Source organism: Babylonia areolata, chromosome 1 (assembly GCF_041734735.1).
Source record: "Babylonia areolata isolate BAREFJ2019XMU chromosome 1, ASM4173473v1, whole genome shotgun sequence".
Taxonomy (NCBI): domain Eukaryota; kingdom Metazoa; phylum Mollusca; class Gastropoda; order Neogastropoda; family Buccinidae; genus Babylonia; species Babylonia areolata.
In genome coordinates this window covers 38,311,889-38,337,179 of record NC_134876.1, presented here as the reverse complement: position 1 = coordinate 38,337,179, position 25,291 = coordinate 38,311,889, and the positions used below count along the sequence as shown (strand labels likewise).

At 41.0% G+C, this 25,291-nt stretch overlaps 1 protein-coding gene across 4 annotated transcripts in view; it reads right to left on the bottom strand.

The window, feature by feature from the left end:
- Positions 1-25,291, bottom strand: part of LOC143282666 (sodium-independent sulfate anion transporter-like) — a 205,400-nt gene that overhangs the window by 6,735 nt on the left and 173,374 nt on the right. The window lies entirely within an intron of this gene.

Below are 25,291 nucleotides of genomic sequence, written 5' to 3'. Positions count from 1 at the left end.
AAAAGAGGGAGGGAAGGTAGGAGCTATTTTGTAAACAGGTTGATTCAAAGCCAGGCTTGACAGAGCTATCTGCAGTTTCAGTTTCAGGGTGGTGTCTATGCCTAGGGACTGATCCATACAGATTGCAGAGATCTGACAAAGTGAAAGAGGGGCCTTGTTCCAAGTGAAGGTCCTGAGACAAAGAGTGGCAGCCAATTATGAAGTGTTAGGATCTGTGAACGAAGAAACAGTGTGGATCTGAAGCTGACTGTAGAGAGCAAGATGGGGTGTAGAGATATCTTGTACTTTATTTGTACCACTTACTACTTTACAGCATCATAGCGGGACTGAAAAAAACACTGCTGCACTTTCACTTTGTTGTGCTGTGGGTGGTATATGTGACTACAATTAACGCTTATCAGGCATTAGGGCATTTACCATTGTTTCCTTTTCTTGTTTTCCATTGTTAACAATATTTCATCCGAGTCTTACCTATCACTTTTTGCTTAAAAAACAACCCTTTTTACAAACATTCTCAAGAGTTCTTTATCCAAAGATGAAAAAAACAGAGGAAAAAATGAGCAGTACAATGGCCTAGGAGTTTTCAATGAAAGCACAAGATATATGAAAGGAGGTTTATGCAGCAATCAAAAACTGAATACATTATGAATTACACTGACATGGGCATAAAACATAATTACAAGGAACTATAAGCAATTGTTCACAGGATGACTGCAGATATATTGGTATGTCCCACTTTTAAACAGTTTCTTCCTGCCCACTGCACCTCCCCTTCCTTGCATGCATACACGCATACACACATGCATGCACACACACAGACACACACATACCAGTACATATTCTAAGCTTCTGTTGGGCAATTATTGAAGTAAATGAACAACACAAATAAAACAAAAATGCTGGATTTTCATTAAGATGAAGACCTTCAAGAATCTATTTCACTAAAGCTTTTGCTTATGAAGACTATTAAACTAGTTGCTCTGAGATTATCAGAACATCAGAACCTGTGCACTGAACTCTGTGTTCCAAAGGCGGCTATGTATTAACTGAATGACTGTATCCTTCATGGACAGCATACAGCTCCTTTCTTCTTCTGCAATCATGGGCTGCTATTCCCACATTCACTTGTGTACACAAGTGGGCTTTTACGTGTATAACCCTTTTTACCCCCACCAAGTAGGCAGTCCTACTTAGTTTTTGGTGGGGAGGGGGTAGGAGGTGGGGGTGGGGAGTTCATTTTCTTGCTTCTTTCAACAGAACTCGCTGAGGAAAACAGACATGCCATCTGCCAAGTTCCTCAGGTTGTTTTACCTTGAATAACTTACATACTCTTTTGTCATGTTCATCTGGATGGGACAGCATACATGCCACATGGCAGATATTCACACATTCTTTGACTCACAGTTTTGGGAAATCAGGTCATGTCAACAACCGCATCTGTCTGATGAAAGAGCTTAAACTGAGATCTCTCTCGGTCAATATGCGCATAGCCCTCTTATATATATATATATATATATATATATATATATATATATATATATATATATATATATATATATATATATATCAGCCTGAGTGAAACCAGGTTTACCAGTGAAACCCAGCTGGAGGAAGTTGGAGGGGGCTACACCTTCTACTGCATTGGGAAGCCAGATGGTACCCCAAGAACCTCAGGCATGGGCTTTGCCATACGAACCAAACTTGCACGACAGCTTGATAGCCTTCCACGTGGGATAAACAATAGGCTGATGACCCAGCGTCTGAAGCTGTCCTAGGATCGCTTCTCCACAGTCATCAGCTGCTATGCCCTGACGATGACCAACCCTGACGACATCAAAGAAGCTTTCTATGAGGAGCTCAGCCACACCATTTCAGCGGTCGACAGAAAGGACAGGTTGATCATCCTTGGGTGTGGACTTCTCCTTGTGGCCAAAAGTCCTAGGACAGCACAGCACTGGCAAGTGCAACTCCAACAGACTGCTTTTGCTCTCGCTATGCGCGCAGCATGGACTGACCATCACCAACACCCTCTTCCAACAAGCGGACAAGTACAAGAACACAAGGATGTACCCCTGCTCTAAGCAATGGCACATGGCACATGCTGTCCAGCAGAGGGACAGAGGTGATGTTTCCATTACACGCTGCATGAGAGGAGCAGTCTGTTGGTTGGACCATCGCCTGGTACGCAGCAAGATGAACATCAGACCTGCACGCAAGAACCAACCAGCCAGGCAGAAACCCTCTAGGAAGCTGAACATTGCCAAGGCCAAGACCCGGAAGGCCCTGAAGCTGACAATGTCAGGAAAAGCACCAGGAGCAGATGGAATCCAGGCTGACATCTACAAGTATGGAGGCGAGGTGCTGACAGACAAGCTGATCACCCTGTTCCAGTCTATCTAGGAGAGAGGGGAGGATTTCAAGGATGCTTCAATTGTCCACATTTACAAATGGAAAGGAGACAAAACATCCTGCGATAACCACCGTAGAATCTCTCTCCTCTGCATCGCCGGCAAGATCTTCGCCCTCATCATACTGAACAGACTGGTTGACCATGTCTCCAACACAGTTATCCCTGAAGCACAGTGCGGCTTCCGCTCGGGCAGGGGAACATGTGACATGGTGTTTACCGTACGCCAGATGCAAGAGAAATGGTCGGACCATTGCCTGGTACGCAGCAAGATGAACATCAGATTTGCACGCAAGCTCCAACCAGCCATGCAGAAACCCTCTAGGAAGCTGAACATCTGCCGCCTCCCTATCACCAAGGACGTGCTGCAGCAACAAATCCAAGCAGCTCTCCAAGAAATTCCTGCATCGAATGATGTAGAAGAGGTATGGAGCGCCTTTAGAGATGCTGTGTACACAGCAGCAGCTGACACACTCGGCTTTGAACAGAGGAGCCACAAAGACTGGTTTGACGAAAACGACTCTGGAATCTCCAAGCTCCTGAACACACTGCATATACAGCATCAGGATCACATTTCCAATAAAGACTGCCAGAGGAAGAAGGACCAGTTCTTGCAAACCAGGCAACTCGTACAGAAGAGGCTGCATGAGATGAAGAACACCTGGTGGGAGAGAAAGTCTGAAGAGCTTCAGTCCGCTGCTGATGCTCACGACATGAAGACCTTCCATGATGGTGTCCAAGCTGCGTATGGGCCGAGAGTCACAGGATCAACCCCTGTCCGAGCCTTGGACCTGACCACCCTCCTGAGGGCAAGAAAAACATCCTTGCCCGCTGGGCAGAGCACTTCAACACCCTCCTCAACAGGGTCTCGTCCGTATATGACGAGGTAATTGCAACCCTCCCACAGCTACCAGTCAATGACTCGCTAGCTGCCCCTCCCACCAAGGCCGAGAGGCAGAAGGCCCTGAAGCTGACAACATCAGGAAAAGCACGAGGAGCGGATGGAATCCAGGCTGACATCTACAAGTATGGAGGCAAGGTGCTGACAGACAAGCTGAGCGCCCTGTTCCAGTCTATCTGGGAGAGAGGGGAGGTACCCCAGGATTTCAAGGAAGCTTCAATTGTCACCGGCAAGATCTTCGCCTGCATCATGCTGAACAGACTGGTTGACCATGTCTCCAACACAGTCATCCCTGAAGCACAGTGTGGCTTCCGCTCAGGCAGGGGAACATGTGACATGATGTTTGCCGTACGCCAGATGCAAGAGAAATGCTGTGAGCAGAACAAGGGGCTCCACATGGTCTTTGTAGATCTGACTAAGGCCTTCGACATGGTGAACCACGCTGGTCTGTGGAAGATTCTCCTAAAGTTTGGCTGCCCAGACAGCCTAATCCAGCTGATTGCGTCTTTCCACGATGGCATGCGGGCGAGAGTACAGGAAAATACTGACATGTCGGATCCATTCCCTGTGGTAAATGGAGTGAAGCAGGGCTGCATCCTGGCACCCACACTGTTCTCCATTCTCTTCTCTGCCATGCTGATTGACGCCTTCCAAGACTGTGACCAGGGCATCTACATTCAGTTTTGCACAGATGGTAAACTTTTCAATTTGCGGCGGCTCGCCAGGTCCAGGATGTTTGAGGCACTGTTGAAAGAGTTCCTATCCGCTGATGACTGCGTGCTTGCTGCACACACCCATGAGGACATACAGTTCATTATGGACAGGTTCTCAACCTCCTGCAGGAACTTTGGACTCACCATCAGCCTCAGCAAGACCCGAGTCCAGCTAGCTCATGGAACGCCAGTGCCTCCCCCCCACCTGTAATCAAAATCGATGACACAGAGATCAAGTCAGTCGACAAGTTTTGCTACCTGGGCGGCACACTATGCAGCAACGGAGCCCTTGATGCAGAAGTGACGCTGCGCATCACCAAGGCCAGCTCTGCCTTTGGCAGACTCAACAACAGGCTGTGGAACAACAAAGGCATCAGGCTCAGCACCAAAATCAAAACCTACAGAGCTGTTGTGCTGACCACCTTGTTGTACTGCTGTGAAACATGGACGATGTATCGCCGTCACATTTAACAACTTGAGCAGTTTCACCAGAGATGCCTACAAAAGATCCTCAGCATAAAGTGGCAAGACAGGGTCTCCAGCCTCCAGGTCCTAGAGAGGAGCGGCCTGCCCAGCATCGAAAGCCTGCTGATCCAGTGTCAGCTATGCTGGACAGGACACGCTGTCCGCATGACAGACAGCAGGATCCCGAAGATGCTTTTGTATGGTCAGCTGAAGGAAGGCCACCGCGAACTTGGAAGACCCTGCAAGCGCTTCAAGGACACCTTGAAGACAAACCTCCAAGCCTGTGACATAGACATCACTCCCTGGGAAACTGATGCCCTTGACCGCTCTCGCTGGAGGATGCTGTGCTCTTGTGGAATAAAGACGTTTGAAAACAAGAAAACGCTGGCCATTAAGGAGAAGCGTGAGCGAAGGAAGCAGGGCTCAACTTCTGGAGACGTTTTCCCTTGCAACACCTGTGGGAAGTGCTGCGCATCCAGAATCGGCCTCTTCTCCCATATGAGGACACACACTGACAGATAAGCCTGCCTGCCTACTCATCCGTCAGTCTGACGGGAGACTCCATCATATATATATATATATATATATATATATATATATATATATATATATGTGTGTGTGTGTGTGTGTGTGTGTGTGCGCGTGTGTGTGTGTGTGTGTTGATTAGATGATTACAAAGCATGTTACTTTGTTTTCCTTACTGACCTGCTGTTCTCTATCACATGTTCCATGTAATATGAGGTTATCTATTCATTGTTGATATTGTTTTATTTCCGATCTCTCTCTCTCTCTCTCTCTCTTTCTCTCTGAGTCTCCCTCTCCCTCTGTCTATCTGTCTGTCTGACTGTCTTTCTATCTGTCTGTCTGTCTGTCTGTCTCTCTCTCTCTCTCCCTGTTTCAGGGTGGGGACTGGATGAAAAATAATAAAGAATTTGTCTTGTCTTGTCTCTCTCTGTCGTTCACCTGTGACATTTTTATGTTCATACTATTTTATAGGCTGAATTATACTTCCTTTGGAAATGAGCATTTCCCCCCCTGCTATTGCTACGTGCATTTTTATTCGACTTACTGTTTCATATTCATATTAGTATAGTATTAACATACACAATGTATGCTTATGTGTGTGTAAGTGTGCGTGAAAGAGGGAGAGAGAGAGAGCGAAAGAAAGAGTGTGTGTGTGTGTGTGTATGTGTGTGTGTGTGTGAGAGCGAAAGAAAGAGTGTGTATGTGTGTGTGTGTGTTTGAGTGTACTTGTGAGTATGTGAGTCTATGGGGTTTTTTCCTATGTCATTTATTAATACCATGCTTGTGCCTGTGTGTGTGTGTGTGTGTGTGTGTATCTTTTCATTACCATGCTTATGCCTTTATGTGGTATTGTGTTACATGCTATGACTTTAAGTAGCATTGTGTAGTGCATGCAATGACATATATAATGTAGAATTGTGTAGTGTAGACCCCGTTTCAGGGCGGGGTCTGGATGAAAAAAAGCACACCAGTACTTATCTATTATCCTCGGAAATAAAGAATTTTGTCTTGTCCTCTCTCTCTCTCTCTCTCTCTCTTCTTTCATTTTGTTGTAAATTTCTAACTGGCAAAATTAAATTAATTCTGGTCTTTGTTTCTAAATGAAACATTTTCACTGTCTGTAATATAATGGTAATATCAATTTACATTGCCTGCATAGCAGAAATATTGGGTTAAAAGGACATTAAAACAAAATGAAAATATAATTCATGGAAAATTTACGTCAAAGATGTACTGGAAATATTAAGTGGAAATCTGAGAGGGGATAAATAATGGAAAATAACTCTGCCATCAGTGACTGTGTAACACTTGATGATAAAGTTAAACTTCCAGATGTAAGTTCACTATAAAACTATCTGACAAAAACAGCCAGTGTGTACATATGATTAAGTATAACCTGTTATTTCAACAGAATGTCATCGCCTTTCCAACACGCAAATGCAACCTCACTTTATGACCACACATGACAGTAAGCCACACAGAATTTTTTTTATCACAGACATAGGACAATAAACAAACAACATGAGAACCTTGTTTTCACAGATATGAAAGTAAACTGTATTAGTTTTTCATTCCATATGACAAGGGAAGTGTGTTTCATGGACATTGCAGCAAACCACTTTTCCCACAGTAGTTTTCATTCGGTACAACAAAACTATCTCTGTCATCATGCAAAAGAAATCAAAACACATGAAAACATTGTTATCACAAACATGGAAATAAACCATCTGGGAACATTTTCTCTATGGAAGCACTTATTCTATATCACATAGGAGTAAACATGTGGGAACTTATCACAGATAAATGGAAATAACTACATGGGAAGTGTGTTATCACAGGCAAATGGAAGTAACCTCATGGGAAGTGTGTTATCAGTATCAGTGTCAGTAGCTCAAGGAGGCATCACTGCGTTTGGATAAATCCATATATGCTACACCAAGCAGATGCCTGACCAGCAGCGTAACCCAACGTGCTTAGTCAGGCCTTGAGAAAAAAAAAATTAAATAAAAATAAATAAATAAAATAAATGAAAATAAATAAATAAATAAATAAATAAGATAAAATAAAATAGAATAAAAATAAAATAAAATAAAATAATACAATAAAATAACAAAACAAAACAAAACAAAACAAAACAAAAATAATAAATAAATAAATGAATAAAATAAAAAGAAATAAGTAAATAAATAAGTAAATAATAGATAAATACATAAAAAGAACTAATACTACTACTACTAATAATAATATTTATAAAGTGCAAAAACTTGATGAAGTCAACTGTAAGCATAAAAGAAATTAAATAAATAAATAAATAATAAAAATAAATAACGACATAAATAAAATTAAATAAACAATTGTATTTATGTGTTATCAACGACATGGAATTTACCACATGGGAAGTGTGTTATCAAAAACATATAGAAGTAACCACATGGTAAGTGTGTTATCACAGACACATGACAGTAACCTCATTGGAAGTGTGTTATCAAAGACATGGAATTAACCACAATGGAAGTGTGTTATCAAAGACATGGACTTTACCACTTGGGAAGTGTGTTATCACAGACATATGGAATTTACCACATGGGAAGTGTGTTATCGCAGACATATGGAATTTACCACATGGGAAATGTGTTATCAAAGACATATGGACGACGATGACAATGGAATTTACCACATGGGAAGTGTGTTATCACACACATATGGAAGTAACCACACCGCATGGTAACTGTTTTTTTTCACAGACATGGAAGTAAACGCCATGGGAACTGTTTTTAATGCAGACATGGAAGCAACCATGTGGGAACTGTTGGTCTATATTTTGTCATGAAGCCAATCGTGCTCGTGGCGTAAACTATTGGAAACGTTCTAGAACCACTAATTTTGGTTTTGCTTTCTAGAGGGTTTTTTTAATTTTTTTTATCTGTTCCCTCTCTTTGGGTATATGTGTGTGTGGTTTGAGTGTGGGTGTGGGGGTGTGTGGAGGGTGTGTGTGTGTGTGTGTGTGTGTGTGTATTTATGTGGGTGTCTGTGTGTTAGTCTGCTTATGAGTGAGATTTATTAATTTAGATTAATTATTTATTTATATTTTTTAATTATTAATTTTTTTGTTGAATTTATTTATCTATTCATCTATTTTATAGGCATGTGTGTGTGTGTGTGTGTCGATTAAGTTATTCTTAATTTCATAGGCTCAAATTTGGCGCTAGAAAAGATACATACATGCATGAATTAATTTTTGCATGACGCTGGTTTCAGTCAGGTATCTTACATAACTAAATTATGCCTTCGTGTGTCTTGGTGATGTTGAATATTTGTTGTTGATGTGAGGCATCACTCTGTATCCCTATATACACTGTTGGTCAGCTGGCTGCTGTCACTTTCGGGATTTCAAGTGTGTGTGTGAGTGTTTTGTTGTTGTAGTTTTTTATGTGTTTTTTTTTAATATTCTTTTTATTTTCATTTTTTATTATTGAAAAAAACTTATTCAGTATTATCAAGAAGCATGTGTTTGGGTGTGGCAGAGTGTAAAGGAAAAGACATCTGAATGAATGCAGTTTGACTCAATGTGAATAAGAGAGTCGGAAGAGGTTCGTGTAATCTGTGAAATCGATATGTGCATTGTGTGTAATAATACTCAAACATACAAAAGGTATTGCGTTTTTTTTCTTCTCTCTTTCTCTCTTTTGTTTTTGTTTGTTTGTTGGGTTTGTATTTTTTTTGTTGTTTTTTTGTTGTTGTTTTTATTCGTGTCATGGAATCAATTGTGCGCGTAGGGTGAACTATTGGAAATGTTCTAGAACTGGTAATTGTGAGTTTGTTTCTTTGTTTTTTGTTCGTTTGTTTCTTTGTTTTTTGTTCGTTTGTTTTGTTTGGTTTTTTGTGTGTATGTGTGTGCGAGTGTGCGCGCGCGCACATGCGCGCACATGCGCGCGTGTGTGTGTGTGTGCAAGTGTATGTGTGTGTGGGTGGGAATGTGAGGTGTGTGTGAGTGTTTTTTTTTGGTTTTTTGTTGTTGTTGTTTTTATTTGTTTTCTGTCTGTGTGTGTGTGCGCGCGCATGCGCTCGCATGTGTGTGTGTGTTCATATGCGTTCATGCGACTGTGTGGGTGTGTTGATGTGCGTGCATGTGGATGAGTCAGCATGTGCATGCATCAGTGTATGTGTGTGTGGGTGTGTGGGTGGCCACTTTGTCATTCTTGAATGTTACTGGGTCAAATTTGGTCACAGCAAACATATATGTATGTATGTATATATATATATATATGCATTCAGACGTGTTGGGTTGTGCTGCTAGCCAGGGCATCTGCATCGCGGACATGGTGTGGCATGTATGGAATTGTCCAAAACTGGTTTCAATCAAATAGCTAAACCACTTGTGACCAAGCGCGCTATGCTTGGTCCAAAACTGCTCACACATGAGCTACATCAGACGACGTTTTTCCCAACTAACCCACACACAGAATGTGTGACGTCACTCCCAGTTCGAACGCAAAGCCGCTTACATCATTTTGTCCTCCTCGCCAGACAACCCACTCACGGCTCAACCAGTGTCACGTCACGGTCCGCTATTGGCTGAGCTGGAATCTGTGTTTCTGCACTACCGTATTTAATTAATTTCTCTTTTCTCAGATCAATAAACCGCAAGTATTATATACTGGCAGAATCATCGCAATTCCATCTTTAAGTCTATTCCATTTATGTTTGCCTACGTTAAACTGATTAAACGCAGTTTGAAATTTTCAGCGACGAGCTCGTTAAAACTGACCCTGTTCAGGTGACTTAAATTAAGATTATAAATTCATCTTAAATAATCAACACTTCATTTTATACTCATTATAAAGTAAGGGTTGAGCTCTTTCTTTTGCAACTTATCCGACATAAATCGGTTCAGGAATCATTTAGAAATCTGTCACTGAACACCTTGTAAGAAACATTTCTTGTCAGATTTGGCCAAATTAGTGTCAATCTGTTTGCAGCGCACGTGACTGTCCTTGTAGTCCGCTTAACCTGCATAAATTGGCACAGTGAGTGATGAGTGGTCATTTCATACCAGTCAGTCATCTGACCACAGCTGCTCTCTCTCTTGCTGCGTCGCGGGCAGTGTGAGTGTGTGTCGTGTGTGTTCTCACAACAGCTAACATCTCGCTACGTATCGCTGCACGGTCTTCTTCTCCTAGTTGTCTTCTCTTCTTTGTCTTCCTCTTTTTATATCTTCTTCTCTTAGTTCTTCTCTTCTAGTCTTCTTCTCTTTTTATATCTTCTCTCTTATGCTCTTATAACTATTGTAAATAAAACAATAGAAAACCCCATTTGTGACTGGCCTCGATATGTTCCTGGCCTGTGCGCGGGAATTTTTGTCTATCCTTTAGTACAGTAAATCATCATATTCAGTTAAGTCTTTTGTGCTGTACCCTTGAATAACCACTCGGTTCGGCTACAAAAGTGGCGTCGCCGACAGGATATTGATCCTTGATTAATCCAAATTATTCCCTTTAATGTTACTGTTCTTTTATTCAAATTCAATCCATCCCTAAACCACAGCCCTTTACCACTAAGTGTACCTTGTTACAAACTTGGCGCTGTGAGCACAGGATGTGCTAATTCTTAAATCTCTCTCCTAATAAATTAAAGCTCATAATCAAGCTAATCTCTGTTACATACTTGGCGCTGTAAGCAAAGGATGTGCAAATTCTTATATATCTCTTAATAAATCACAGCTCCTAGCCAAGCTAACTCTATCACATACTTGGCGCTGTGAGCTAGGATCGTACAGGGACAAGAGGTTGCACTAACAGTCACACAGGGACAGTTTAACCTAGGAGAAGAGAGAAGACAGTGCAGCAGGTACACAAGTCCACAAAAAGAAACGTCGCCCACATCAAGATGGCTTCAACCGACTTCCTGCCCAAACTCCCGACGCTATCCGGTGAGGAAAGCAGCTTAGAAGTTAGACTTCGTCCAGGAGGTCAGACTGATCCTTCATCTGCAGCCCCTGGATGACACGACAGCCTCTCTCTGGCTGATCTCAGCCCTTGCTGGCCGAGCTCGCCAGCAGATCGTGAGGCTGCCAGTGACACAAGTGGACACTCCAGCCAAGATCCTTCGCATCACTGAAGAGAACTGGGGAGATCAGCAAGATGCCACAGAGCTTGCCACCACCTTCTTCAACAGACAGCAGCAGCCCAAGGAGACGATTGCAGGGTACGCATCCCATCTTCAGCACCTATGGACCAAGGTCAACAAGGCTGAAGATGGGGTGATCCAGGTGTCAGCGACCATCCTCCGCAACGTTTTCACCAGAGGCCTTCAGCCAGCTGCACTCAGGCGCAATGTCAGGCGCTTCATCCGCGACCACCCTGACACCACCTTCAAGGCAGCGAAGAAAGAGGCCCTAGCCCTGCGATGGCTGCGGGAGGACAGCCACACCTACAACATCTGCCCCGGCGTAGACAACACCACTGCTGTCCGCCTGGAAGCCCAGCTGGCCACACTCACAGCTGAGGTCACCAGCCTGCGGAGACAACAGCAGCAGTCCACCATGCCAGCACACCACCCACATCCGGTCACTCAATCATCTTCTGTTGTCTCTATCGTCCTCCTCCTAGTCGTAAAAATAACCTAACGTCTTCTCTGTTTCACGATGAGTTCCGAACATTACTTGATTACTACAACCTTCGTTCTGGCAAACTTATCATCCTCGGAGACTTCAATTTTCATTTCAACAACCAAACTTCCTCTGATGTCAAACGCCTATGTCTATCTCTGTCCAATCATTCTCTCTCTCAGCTCGTTACAGAACCAACACACAGATCTGGCCATACGTTGGACTGGCTCATCACACGTGACTCTGATGCTATGATTGCGTCAGTGACTGTAACTGACGAACTCTCTTCCGACCATTCTGCTGTATTATTCTTGCTTAATATTTCAAAACCTACCAGAACCAAAAAATCCGTTACTCGTCGCAACCTGAAATCCATCAACATTAACACTTTTTCTTCTCAAGCTGCTGAACGCCTTTCCAAAATTTCTTCCCACACCAATGTCTCTACACACTACAACTCTGTCCTCTCTCAACTGCTGGATGAACATGCACCCCCCACTACCCGCATGCTCCCTGATAGACCTTCCGCCCCGTGGTACACACAAGACATTCGAATTGCAAAACGCAAACGTCGCCAATTGGAACGGCGATGGCGATCAACAAAACTGAAAGTCCACAATCAAATCTTCCGAAAACAAATAAATAAAGTCAAACATATGATCTCATCAGCGAAGACAAACTTCTTTTCTTCTCAAGTTCTCGATGCCACATCCACCAAATCTCTTTACACTATCATGTCAAATCTTCTCGGCACTGCAAAAAAGACTCCTCTTCCTTCTGCCTACACTTTATCTGAACTCCCCAATGTCTTCTCCTCTTTCTTTTTTGACAAAGTCCAGAATATTCGTACCATCTTAGACCAAATGCCTTTCCAACCTACTCATCCTGATCCTCAATTCAACGGCACTCCTCTCCATTCCTTTAATCCATTAACTGAAACAGATGTCCATGAAATCCTCAAAGAAATGACAATAAAATCCTGTGAGCTCGATCCTATACCAGCCTCTGTTTTTTCTCAGTGTGTCTCACAGCTTCTCCCTACAATCACCAACATTGTCAACTCATCCCTTCTCACTGGAACGTTTCCATCCACTTTCAAAACTGCAATAGTCCGGCCTCTTCTGAAGAAATCCAACCTTGACGCAAACATTCTGAAAAACTATCGACCAGTTTCTAATCTTCCATTCCTGTCCAAACTCCTTGAAAAAGCCGTCCTGAAGCAGCTCAACAATCACCTTTGTTTCAACAATCTCATCCACCCATTTCAGTCTGCCTATCGTGCTGACCACAGCACCGAAACCACTCTCCTCCACATCCTGAATAACCTACTGCTAGCGTCCGACTCAGGACAGATCTCCCTTCTCACTCTTCTCGACTTGTCAGCCGCCTTTGACACGATAGACCATTCAATCCTTCTTTCCCGTCTTCATTTTACATTTGGTATCAACGGCACTGTTCTAAACTGGTTCAAATCTTATCTCACTGATCGATTCCAGTCTGTCATTGTTGATAATTTCCAGTCTGAACCCGTTAAAATTGAACATGGAGTCCCACAGGGATCTGTTTTAGGCCCAGTGCTCTTCACACTGTACACTGCTCCTCTCGCTGAAATTATCAACCGCCATAATGTCTGTCATCATTCTTATGCTGATGACACTCAACTCCAGAAGAGTGATACACCTGAAAAACTGTTGTCGCTCTTGCAAGAAACATCTAACTGCTTCCTGGATATTCAAAATTGGATGACTCTAAATAAGTTACAATTGAACGCGGACAAAACTGAAGCAATGATCATAGGAACTAAACAAAAACTCTCTTCCATTACAACTAATACAATCAAACTTGGCAGTACATCCATCCCTCTGTCCACTTCAGTCAGGAACCTCGGCGTTGTCCTTGACAACACACTGTCCATGCAAACATTTATCAATCAGACATGTCAATCCTGCTACTGTCAACTGCGGCGCATCAGTTCCATCCGGAAATATCTGTCCACTGACGCAACATCTAGACTTGTCGTTTCTCTCATTCTCTCTCGCCTTGACTACTGTAACTCTCTATTGTCTGGTTTGCCTGCCTCATCCATTCAGTCCCTTCAGCGCATACAAAATTCTGCTGCCCGACTCGTCCTCAGAAAGAAAAGATCTGAGCACACCACTCCTCTTTTGCAACATCTCCACTGGCTCCCTGTCTCACACCGAATAAAGTACAAGATCAGCACTCTATGCTACAAATGTATTCACAAATCAGCCCCTTCCTATCTCTGTGGCTGCCTTCACCTCTACACTCCATCTCGCTCACTACGATCAGCTTCGGATCCACTCCACTTACACATACCCAGATTCAAACTCTCGACTGTTGGCCACCGTTCTTTCTCTGTCTCTGGACCTTGCAATTGGAATGAACTTCCTCTTTCGCTTCGTCAAGTCTCCGCACTCAGCTCTTTCAAGTCTGGCCTTAAAACCCACCTCTTCCCAAAATCGCCTCCCTTCCCCCTCTTGTCTTTTTAGATTTTTTTTTTTTTTTTTTTTTTCCAGTTTTAGAGTTATGCTTGCGTGAGAATGACTGGTGCGAAAGCGCTTTGATTTGTTTATGCACAAGATTTAGCGCTATATAAGTACCATTATTATTATTATTATTATCCTCCAGGCCCAGCGCTACATCCTCGACGCTGTGCTGCTGACTGCACCCCAGACCCTCCACACTGTGTCTGGTGTGAGAGGTCTGGTCACACTGAGGACCAGTGTCACCACCAACGATGCTACCAGGCCAGGCAACAGAATGCTGACCACCAGCCTGCAGTTCCAGTCCACAACCAGTGTGTCGATACCACACACATTGGGCACAGAGCACTGATCTCCCTTGAATCAAGATGGACGCTTGTTCTCAACACTGTTGTGATTTAGCCTAAATTTTGTTAATTTTCAGTATCAGATTCAAATCACTGAGTTCAAACTGCTCAAATTATTCGTGGAAATGTATGTGGAATACATGTGTAAGTGTTTTGTGGTGGACATTTTTCAATAGTTGGAAAAAAAAGGATTTCTGTGAACCTGATTGTGAATGTAGCTGTTTTCTGTGAACACTCCCTGACCAGCACACACAGGTAACGAACAGTGATGTTTCCTGACTGTGTTTTGTTTAATTATTTTGTTAATACAGTCATCATATTGACCTGTCACAACAAAATGTGTGCACAAACAATGCTAGAAATCAACGTGGTGATATGGAAAATGTTTGTTTAACAAAGATTTCCGTATATCCCCCCATGGCATATTAAGTACCATGTGGGAACACAACAATATGGCACCATCTGTTCTATACACGTTGTTCATTGTCCAGTATCCTTAGGCCAACTATTTATCACATGCAGATAATGGATGAGCAACAAGATTTAAAACTTTTACCCACCTTTGATTCAACTCAGAAACGTTTCTTTTGTGGTCAGGAAGAATTGTGTGTGTGGAGAAACAGTCTTGTGTTTCGGTACTCCGCAATTGTCAATGATGATATCCAGATTCAGATATCGGATTTTGACTCTTCCAACAACATTTTGACCACTTTTCCATTACTAATTGATTTCCCCCCACCGAGTAATCTGTGCAAAACTGTGATAAGAGTTTTTTGTGGTTCAGTTAAAAGTATAACTTTAAGCCTTTACTTCAAGCTATACGCACGTGGCACCTTCCTGTGCCAGGGCACTGACTGCTCCACGTGGGACACAGAGGAGTGTGAGCAACTTAAAATCTGTGTCACCACTTTTGTGAACAACAAAGACGTTCAGCAACTGGCGACGTCCCTGCTGGAAACCCCCGTCACCTTTGTCCAGTCTTTTCCAGACGTTGTGTGTCTGAGGTCACCGGACGACGTGTCACTGCCCCGCTTCGCTGCAGGCCCCACACCTCCCTCTTCCCATCCTGAAGGCAGCCTGTTGCACTGTGACCATGCTACAGAGACGGGTGTTGTCGTTCTTCCTCCCACACCAGTCATCACTTCACACAGTCCTGACACCATTAGTCGGGATATGGTCCCCAACGATGTCACACCTGTCATCGCTTCACACAGCCCTGACACCATGAGTCAGGAAACATTCCCCGAAGACGTCACCACACCTGTCATCGCTTCACACAGCCCTGACACCGTGAGTCAGGATACAGTCCCCAACGACGTCACACCACGCAACCATGTGTCACCCAGTAAACAAACAATCAAGAAGTACCGCCGACGAACTTTCTGTTTCACACCAAAGGGGCACAAAAAGAAACCCTTCAACACACGTGCCCGTTCTCGCCTGATAAGAGACGAACTTCAATTTCTTGAGACTGCCATTGATAATGTCACTGAAGCACAACGTGAGTCTGAGTGTGCAATTATTTCACTGATAAATGACGAAAAATGTGCGATTAAAAATGAACTAGGTGCACTAATCAAAAACAAGATAGACATGCTTTGTCATTCTGTTGAAACATTAAATGAAAAAATAGTGACTTTACAACAAATAACTGACATCCTTTCAAAAGAAAATCACTCTCTGAAAACACAGTTTGGGAACCTGCAGTCAGACTTAAAGAAAATGAAACGTTCCACTGTGACTTTAGCTAACCATGCTTGTACACAGGTTTCACTGGACGATAATGTTTTCCATTTATCAAAAGAGGAAACACCAACCAAAAAATGTTCTGTTGTTTTGACTGACACATCACCATCTTGTGAGAAATCCACCGACCCTAGTGATGAACAGGTAAAAGAAAAACAGACATCAGCTGACCCCCTCTCTACCCAAAAAGATAGTAACAAAGATCTTCCCGATCTGCATTTACATACATCACCAAAATGTAATGCACAGAATTTATCACATGATGTTCCAACATACAACTCTTTTCAAACTCTAGTGAATAGTGAAGTAAATGAGAAAGATGATATAAAAATGCAAGAAAAACCACAAATGATTACAACACCAAATAAAGACTCCAAAAATGACGGGAACAAAAATGTACCTCCTTCATTTTTACCTGCATCGGAAAACAATACTTCTGCCATTAACTTCCCTGTGAAAACTTCTGTTCTACTCCTTGGGGATTCTATACTGAAGTATATAAATGCTAGGAAACTGGCTCCACGAGGGGAATTTATTTACAAAGTCTGTATTCCTGGCTTAACGGTTAGCCAGTTGGCAAACTCCCTGTACACAATGAGGGTATCGCATTCTGTACATACTGTTCTGATACATGTCGGTGTAAACAGCTGCCCCGCTGGCCCTGTGTCGAAACAATCTTGGGCAGAACTGATCACTGCCTGCCAAAATGCCTTCCCCGCTTCTTCTGTTGTGCTCAGTTCTATTATTCCTGCTAGAGGGCGTCATAACTTGCATAACGCCATCATCCCCTCAAATCGAAATCTCCATTCAGTGAGCAAAGACATGGATGTCACCTTTATTGACAACCATGAAACTTTCACAGCATCATCAGGAGCCCCCCGACTCGCCCTGTACCAAAACCTGACGCATCCGAGTGAAAAAGGCACAATAAAATTAGCAATGAATTTAAAGCAGGTTTTTTGACAAAGTACAGAAATATACCATGGTCACAGACCTTATGAAACTCGTGGACGACCCAAGTACTTTTACCCAGACCACCACAATCAGAATCAGGAACCAAATGCTCACAATGAAGTGAACTATCACCACACCGGTGATAGTAGTCATGTGACACAGAACAGAGCTGGCTTCACTCAGTTTTACCAACAGCCTATTGGTCAGGACACATGCCCACCTCCTACCTCCTCCTTTCACTTCCCTTCCCTTCCCAGACATCGTTTTCAACAAGCACCTCCCTCCTCCCACCAAGAGGCCCCTCCCAACCCATTCACGAGCTCAGAAAATGTTTACCAGAGGTCTATGTCCCGTCAGTACATCCCTCCCTTTCAAACACCATATTCTGAAAACACACATGCGAGGCCAGTGTCTCGTCCCCACACTCAGCTAACCTCCACATTTAATACAGATAACCAAGAACCTAACTTCATTCATTCTTCGCCTAACACACAAACGAATTATCCCACAAATGTCCCCAGTGAACACCAACACCAAACACACAACCATGCCTCCAGACAAGCTGGCATCATAACTGACCAGTTACATCCATTTGCTGTGCACTTAATAAATATGATGGCCTCTCAGTTCCTAACACAGCAACAAACAATTGTATGATTCATACCACGAAATATCACACCGTTCCACATAACTGTTGTAATCTTTCTTTTCTTGCTTTCTTTCTTCTTCCTCTTCTTCTTACTCCTCTTCTCTCTGCATAGTAGTGGTGCTACAGTTTGTTGTTCCTGCAGACCTGGATTCCATATCGGGCATAGTCCAGTCCTCGTCCCATCCAACTTGCCCTTCTGTATTCGCGCGCGCGCGCACATACACACACACACATATATATGTGTGTGTGTATATATATATATATGTGTGTGTATCTTGTGTTATTGATGATATAGGTTTTGTCTGTGGTTTTGAGATTGTTGGAGGCGGTGTTTTGTTTGATATGGTTTCCGTGCTTTGAATTGTCGATTCTCCTTTTGATTTTGGACTTTTTTCCCCAGGTCCGCATTGCTTCATTGTAAATTTGGATTCACATTTTGTGCATGTGTGTGGTTGTGCTTGTGTTTGAGTTATACTTCATCGGGTACCGCAATCTGAGGTGGCTTGTTGCTGGGCCGTGAGGTTTATGTTGTTTGCGTGCAAATTAATTATCTGCAAAAAATTGCTTGACATTGTTTGCTAATACATTGTCAGTTTGTATTTATATAATCTGTCAACTCGGTCAGCTAGGATAATATTGTTGTTTATTTGTTGTTGTTTTTTCCTCGGAGGTCTGTTATTTTAAACTGAGTTAAAACTGCTCTATTATCCTTATATTCCCAAATAATTAAACCATGTCATTTACTTCTGACTTGTGGCCAACCAAGCAAGGACTCCGCATAGGTTATTTAAACATAAACAATGCAACAAACAAGAAGGACGATATAGCAACCATTCTTCATAACACTGGAAATCCATTTCATATATTCTGTTTTGCTGAATCCCGACTCTCTTCTAACGTAACAGATGCTGATATGCACATGCCAGGGTACCAAATTATCCGCTCAGATCCAACTAAGCCTAAAACTACTGGTTTACTTTTGTATTTTGCTTCCACATTAAGATGTAAGAGATTAAACAGTCTTGAGGTTTATGATGTAGAATCAGTTTGGGTAGATATTAAGATTAATGGTAATAATACTCTTATAGTGGGGTTTGTATACAGAAATCCATCAGAAAATGTAGAATGGGAGGATAGATTTAGCTCTGTAATGGATGAGGTGATAATGTTAAATTATGAAACTATTATTCTAGGTGATTTCAATATAGATTTGCTTAAACCAAAACCAAAGTGGCACCACAATTACTCTATGCATGGTTTAGAACAATTAATTGACAGACCAACACGCATTACTGAAAACACAAATACGTTAATAGATCACATTTACACAACCACAAAACAACACATTGTAGAGGTATGTGTTCCACCTTGTGGTAGTAGTGATCATTTCCCAGTCTGTCTCACCTGGTTTAAGAATCGTGTTAAATTTCCAAAGGTAGGACATAAAACTATATTTTATAGGAGTTTTAAGAACTTTAAAAATGATGATTTTCTCTCGGATTTAGCAAACTCATCTTTAGATTATGTATATCAGTTAAGAAATCCTGATGAAGCTGTCGAATTTTGGATAAATACATTCTCTTCTGTATATAACAAACATGGACCATTTATTAGGAAAAGAGTTAGACAAGAAACAAAACCACCATGGATAACAAAAGAAATTGACTTTGAAATTCATTCTAGAGATTATTTGAAGATGTATGGATCAAATGAACAATATAAGAAACAAAGAAATAAAGTAAACGCCATGAAACGTAAATCGAAATATAATTATTTTCAGAAAATGTTAGTAAATACAAAAGATTCTCGTCTAATTTGGAAAGACATCAACAAGTTGAATAATAAACATGTGGGGAAAAGACAACAAAACATCACTGATGTAACAGCAGATCAGTTAAATAATCATTTTGCAACCATTGCTGAAAAAATTATACAAAGCGACAGGACCAGTGAAAATGACCTCTGTATTCTAAAACAGTATATTGACTCAAAGAAAATTCATGTTCCATTTAGTCTTCAACCAATGACTGTTTTTGATGTATGTCAAAGCCTATCACAACTAAAACAATCTGGCACACGAGATTTGGACGGTTTAGATGGACAGATATTAAAGCTTTCTTCCCCTGTTATTGTAGATACTCTGACATATCTTTATAATTTGTGTATCGATAAGAAATGTTTTCCTTCTAAATTCAAGCAGGCTAGAGTCATTCCACTGTACAAATCAGGTGATTCTTCTGATCCATCTAACTATAGGCCAATTTCTGTCTTGTCTGCTCTGTCTAAACCCACTGAAAAACATTTGCAAAAATGTTTATATTCTTATCTCTTTGACAACAACTTAATCCATGAAGACCAGTCTGGTTTCCGTAAAAATCATTCTTGTCATACAGCCCTCATACAACTCACTGACAGTCTTCTACATAACATAAATGAAAATAAATTCACAGGTCTCCTTTTCATAGATTTTGAAAAAGCTTTTGATGTAATCAATCACTCCTTGTTACTACGTAAATTAGAAGCTTATAAATTACCACCAGAGTATATTCACCTTATACAATCTTTTCTTTCTGATAGGAAGCAGTTAATAGCAATAAATAATCAAACCTCAAATTTTACATCTATTAATCATGGAGTACCACAGGGATCCATCTTAGGACCAATTTTATTCTCCACTTATGTTAATGACTTGCCTTGTTATATGAAATCTAAATGTGAAATGTTTGCAGATGACACATCCTTACATTCAAGCAATTCAGACGCCAGTAAACTAACTAATGAACTCCAAGATGATATTCAGAAACTTAATGACTGGACACACTTGAATCACATGTCCTTGAATGCTCAGAAAACGAAGTGCATGTATGTATGTGCACGACAAAAAAGACAAAAAATGAAACATAACTTCAAACCACTATTCCTAGGCGTCAATAAAATTGAAGAGGTAGATTCACATAAAATTCTGGGTGTCATTATTGATAAAGATCTATCTTGGACTGATCATACGAAGTGCTTAAGTAAACGTCTCTCAAATAGAATACTTCAACTAACAAAAATAAAAAAGATCCTTAATGTTCATTCACGAAAGCTCTTTTTCTGTGCACATATTCTGCCAGTAATCGATTATGCATCAACTTTATGGGACAGCTGTAGCCTCACAAACTTGAAGTTTATTCACCGTATGTATAAAAGAGCACTGAAAATAGTATTGTTGAAACCGAACTCTCTGACCCCAATGGACTATAAACAACTTAATATATTATCCTTTCACAACAGGCTGTACTTCAACAAAGCTGTTTGCATGCATAATGTTATGTATGGAAATGCTCCAAAAAAGATTGCAGACACATTTAAAACTAATGAACACAGACACAACCACATGCTCTGCATACCCAGACCAAGAAACAACCTTTACAAATCCAGCTTTCTGTATTCTGGTGGAAAATTATGGAATAATCTCCCACTCACTCTGAAAAGTATCGTAAATAAAAACGTGTTTAAGAAAAATCTGAAGAATCACCTCATTGAAAATAATTAACAATAATACAAATTTTGACCTGTTAGTCTAATATTCCTATTAATTGTGAAATGTTTTGTATATGCTTGTGTTGGCAAGGATTTTGCACTAATTGGGGGAACATGTGCATGTGGGTGGGATGGGCATGGTGTAATTGTGTCCGAGAATTTGTATTCAGTGGTGTGTGTGTGTGTGTGTGTGTGTGTGTGTGTGTGTGTGTGTGTGTGTGCGTGCGTGCGTGTGTGTGAAATGGAAATGCAATTTTGTATTTCTTTATCACAGTATTCTTGTATATATATATATATGCATTTTGTTGTTGTTGTTGCTCTTCTTCTGCTTGTTTCTCTCTCTCTCTCTCTCTCTCTCTCTCTCTCCCCTAAATTTTTTCTTCAATTTTTTTTTTTCTTCATTTTTTTCATTTTTTCCCCCTTCTCTTTAATTATTATTATTTTCATTGATGGCTTGATGTAAAAAAAAGCAATTGTTGCTTATTCAATTTACCATCATGAAATAAAATCTTGACTTGACTTGACTTGGACTGATGCCAGCTACTCCAGCTCCAAACCAGAGACGCAGACAACGACAGAGGCACCACAGCACCACACATGCTGCTGTTGTCCCACACTTGTCCCCACCTGTTCTCAGCCCCACACCACAGAGGTCCAGCCAACAACCACCCTCTGTCACACCTACAGACCCGGTCCCACTGCACCACAAGAACAGTAAAGCGTCAGACCTAGACCCAGGACATCAACTCTGCAAGCTGCACCAGAGCCGCCTCCACTACCACCAGATCCCACCCCTAGGCAATCCACACGACTGGCATCCAGGGCTCCATTGAGCATGTGAAGAGACTGGTGAAGTGAAATTAACAGCCAGAACAGTGAAACATTTCAAGAAAACAGTCATGATGTTATACCCATGTTGTTTTTCATTCTTGCTGAGCTGAAGCAATGCTGATTATGTTTTTGTTTTGTTTTTTTATTCCTGTTCATGATGTAATTCCGTTTTCATTTCAGCTAGTTCTGCAAAATTCATGTTTTATGGGTTTTTTAATTTTCTTCTTGCTTGACCTGTGATCTAGATTGTCACTTGGTTTTAGCAATGCAAAGCATGTCTATGAACTTGCTCTCATAATTCATGTTATAATCTATGCTGTTATACATGTACGCTACTCTACATGTGCGTCTGACAGTGATATGATATATAGACTGATAGGCACGCAAATGAATGCTTTCCAGCTTCATAGTGTATACCTAACTGGGACCCCTTCTCTATATCAAACTGTTCAATGTTAAGTTAGGATGCACTAGACTAAGTTCAGTCCATAACTTAACCTGGCTAAAGCCACTTTGAATATAAAAGTAGGGTATGGTTCCTAAGAATGTTACAGTCACTCCAAATTTCACTATGCTATCAGCTAAATTATCTCCCTTTACCTGATCAATAATTCTTGTTTGATGCTTAGCTAAGTCTGCTCACAAGAGTTACTTTTAATTAACCATCGCGGACGACGGATTTCAAAAGATGGGGGGAGATGTGACCAAGCACGCTATGCTTGGTCCAAAACTGCTCACACACGAGCTACATCAGACGACGTTTTTCCCAACTAACCCACACACAGAATGTGTGACGTCACTCCCAGTTCGAACGCAAAGCCGCTTACATCATTTTGTCCTCCTCGCCAGACAACCTACTCACGGCTCAACCAGTGTCGCGTCGCGGTACGCTATTGGCTGAGCTGGAATCTGTGTTTCTGCACTACCGTATCTAATTAATTTCTCTTTTGTCAGATCAATAAACCGCAAGTATTATATACTGGCAGAATCATCGCAATTCCATCTTTAAGTCTATTCCATTTATGTTTGCCTACGTTAAACTGATTAAACGCAGTTTGAAATTTTCAGCGACAAGCTCGTTAAAACTGACCCTGTTCAGGTGACTTAAATTAAGATTATAAATTCATCTTAAATAATCAACACTTCATTTTATACTCATTATAAAGTAAGTGTTGAGCTCTTTCTTTTGCAACTTATCTGACGTAAGTTCAGGAATCATTTAGAAATCTGTCACTGAACACCTTGTAAGAAACACATTTCTTGTCAGATTTGGCCAGATTAGTGTCAATCTGTTCGCAGCGCACGTGACTGTCTTTGTAGTCCGCTTAACCTGCATAAATTGGCACAGTGAGTGATGAGTGGTCATTTCATACCTGGTCAGTCATCTGACCACAGCTGCTCTCTCTCTTGCTGCGTCGCGGGCAGTGTGAGTGTGTGTCGTGTGTGTTCTCACAACGGCTAACATCTCGCTACGTATCGCTGCACTGTCTTCTCCTAGTTGTCTTCTCTTCTTTGTCTTCCTCTTTTTATATCTTCTTCTCTTAGTTCTTCTCTTCTAGTCTTCTTCTCTTTTTATATCTTCTCTCTTATGCTCTTATAACTATTGTAAATAAAACAATAGAAAACCCCATTTGTGACTGGCCTCTATATGTTCCTGGCCTGTGCACGGGAATTTTTGTCTATCCTTTCGTACAGTAAATCATCATATTTAGTTATGTCTTTTGTGCCATACCCTTGAATAACCACTCGGTACATGGCTACACACTACACTAAGAAATTTCAGGTTTAAAATTAAATATTGAAAAAACAGTTAATGTATGGTTAGGTAGAAATAAGAATTCAAATGTAAAGTATTTAACAGAAAAACGTATGAATTGGAATCCTAAGAAGTTTAAAATCCTTGGCATTTGGTTTATGAATGATCTATCACACTTGACAGAATTTAACATAGAAGACAAATTAATGGAAGTTAGAAATTTATTCAAGATTTGGTCTAAACGATCGTGTACACCGCTAGGAAGGGTAGCGATATTAAAATCCCTCATACTGTCTAAACTAGTGTACCTGTGGATGTTGTTACCAAACCCACCAGACAGTGAAATTAAAAAACTTCAGAATATGTGTTTTGAATTTGTATGGGACAAGAAGCCGGACAAAATAAAACGAATACACTCAGTTCAGAGTATGGAAAATGGGGACATTGGATTACCAAACATACACGCATTTATACAAGCACTGAAACTGTCCTGGGAAAGGAAACTCGATGTAGGAAATTTCAAATGGAAAAGAATATTACAAACCACTTTCCCGGAAATAGCTTGGTTAAACTGTTATGGCTCGAAGAGGTTCTTAAAAGATAATTATAATAACTTTTGGAAAGACATTATGAAGGCTTATGACAATTTCAACACACACACACACTGAACTAGATAACAGCAAAGAGTTATTAGCTGAACCCATCTTTTTCAATGCTAAATTTAGAATCGACAACAATCCTTTTCACTTTAAAAACTGGACAGCAAAAAATGCATTTTTTGTGCGTGATATTCTGGATGAAAACTGCCAATATTTAAGGCAGGAAGACTTTTTTAAGAAGTGGGGAATAAGAACGAATCACCTTAATTACCTTAGTTGCATTCAATCAATCAAAGAATATGCCAGAAAAAGAAATATAGTATTAGAGAATCATCACAACAATGAAAATAGTATGGCATTAGAAACCATTTGTGGGGTAAAAAAGGGAACACGGATTTATTACAATATAATCTTGGAGAAAAACGAAATTTCAGTTGATATGAAAGCTTTTGTGAAATGGGAAAATAGGTTAGGTACTCAGATTGGTTGGAAGAAAACACTGAAAAAGATAAACAGAATCAAAGAAATAAAGATGAAATGGTTTCAGCTTAGAATATGTCATGGAATTTTAGTATCAAATATTGTCCTAAAAAACATGGGTGTAGTTGATGATGACAAATGTAATTCATGTTATATTGAAAAAAGACACAGTGCAACATTATTTATGGTTTTGTCCAGTTTCGCAAACCTTTTGGCAGGACTTTAATAAGTTATCGAGAGAGAAATGTGAAAACTGTGAACAACTGTCACTGAATTTTGAAT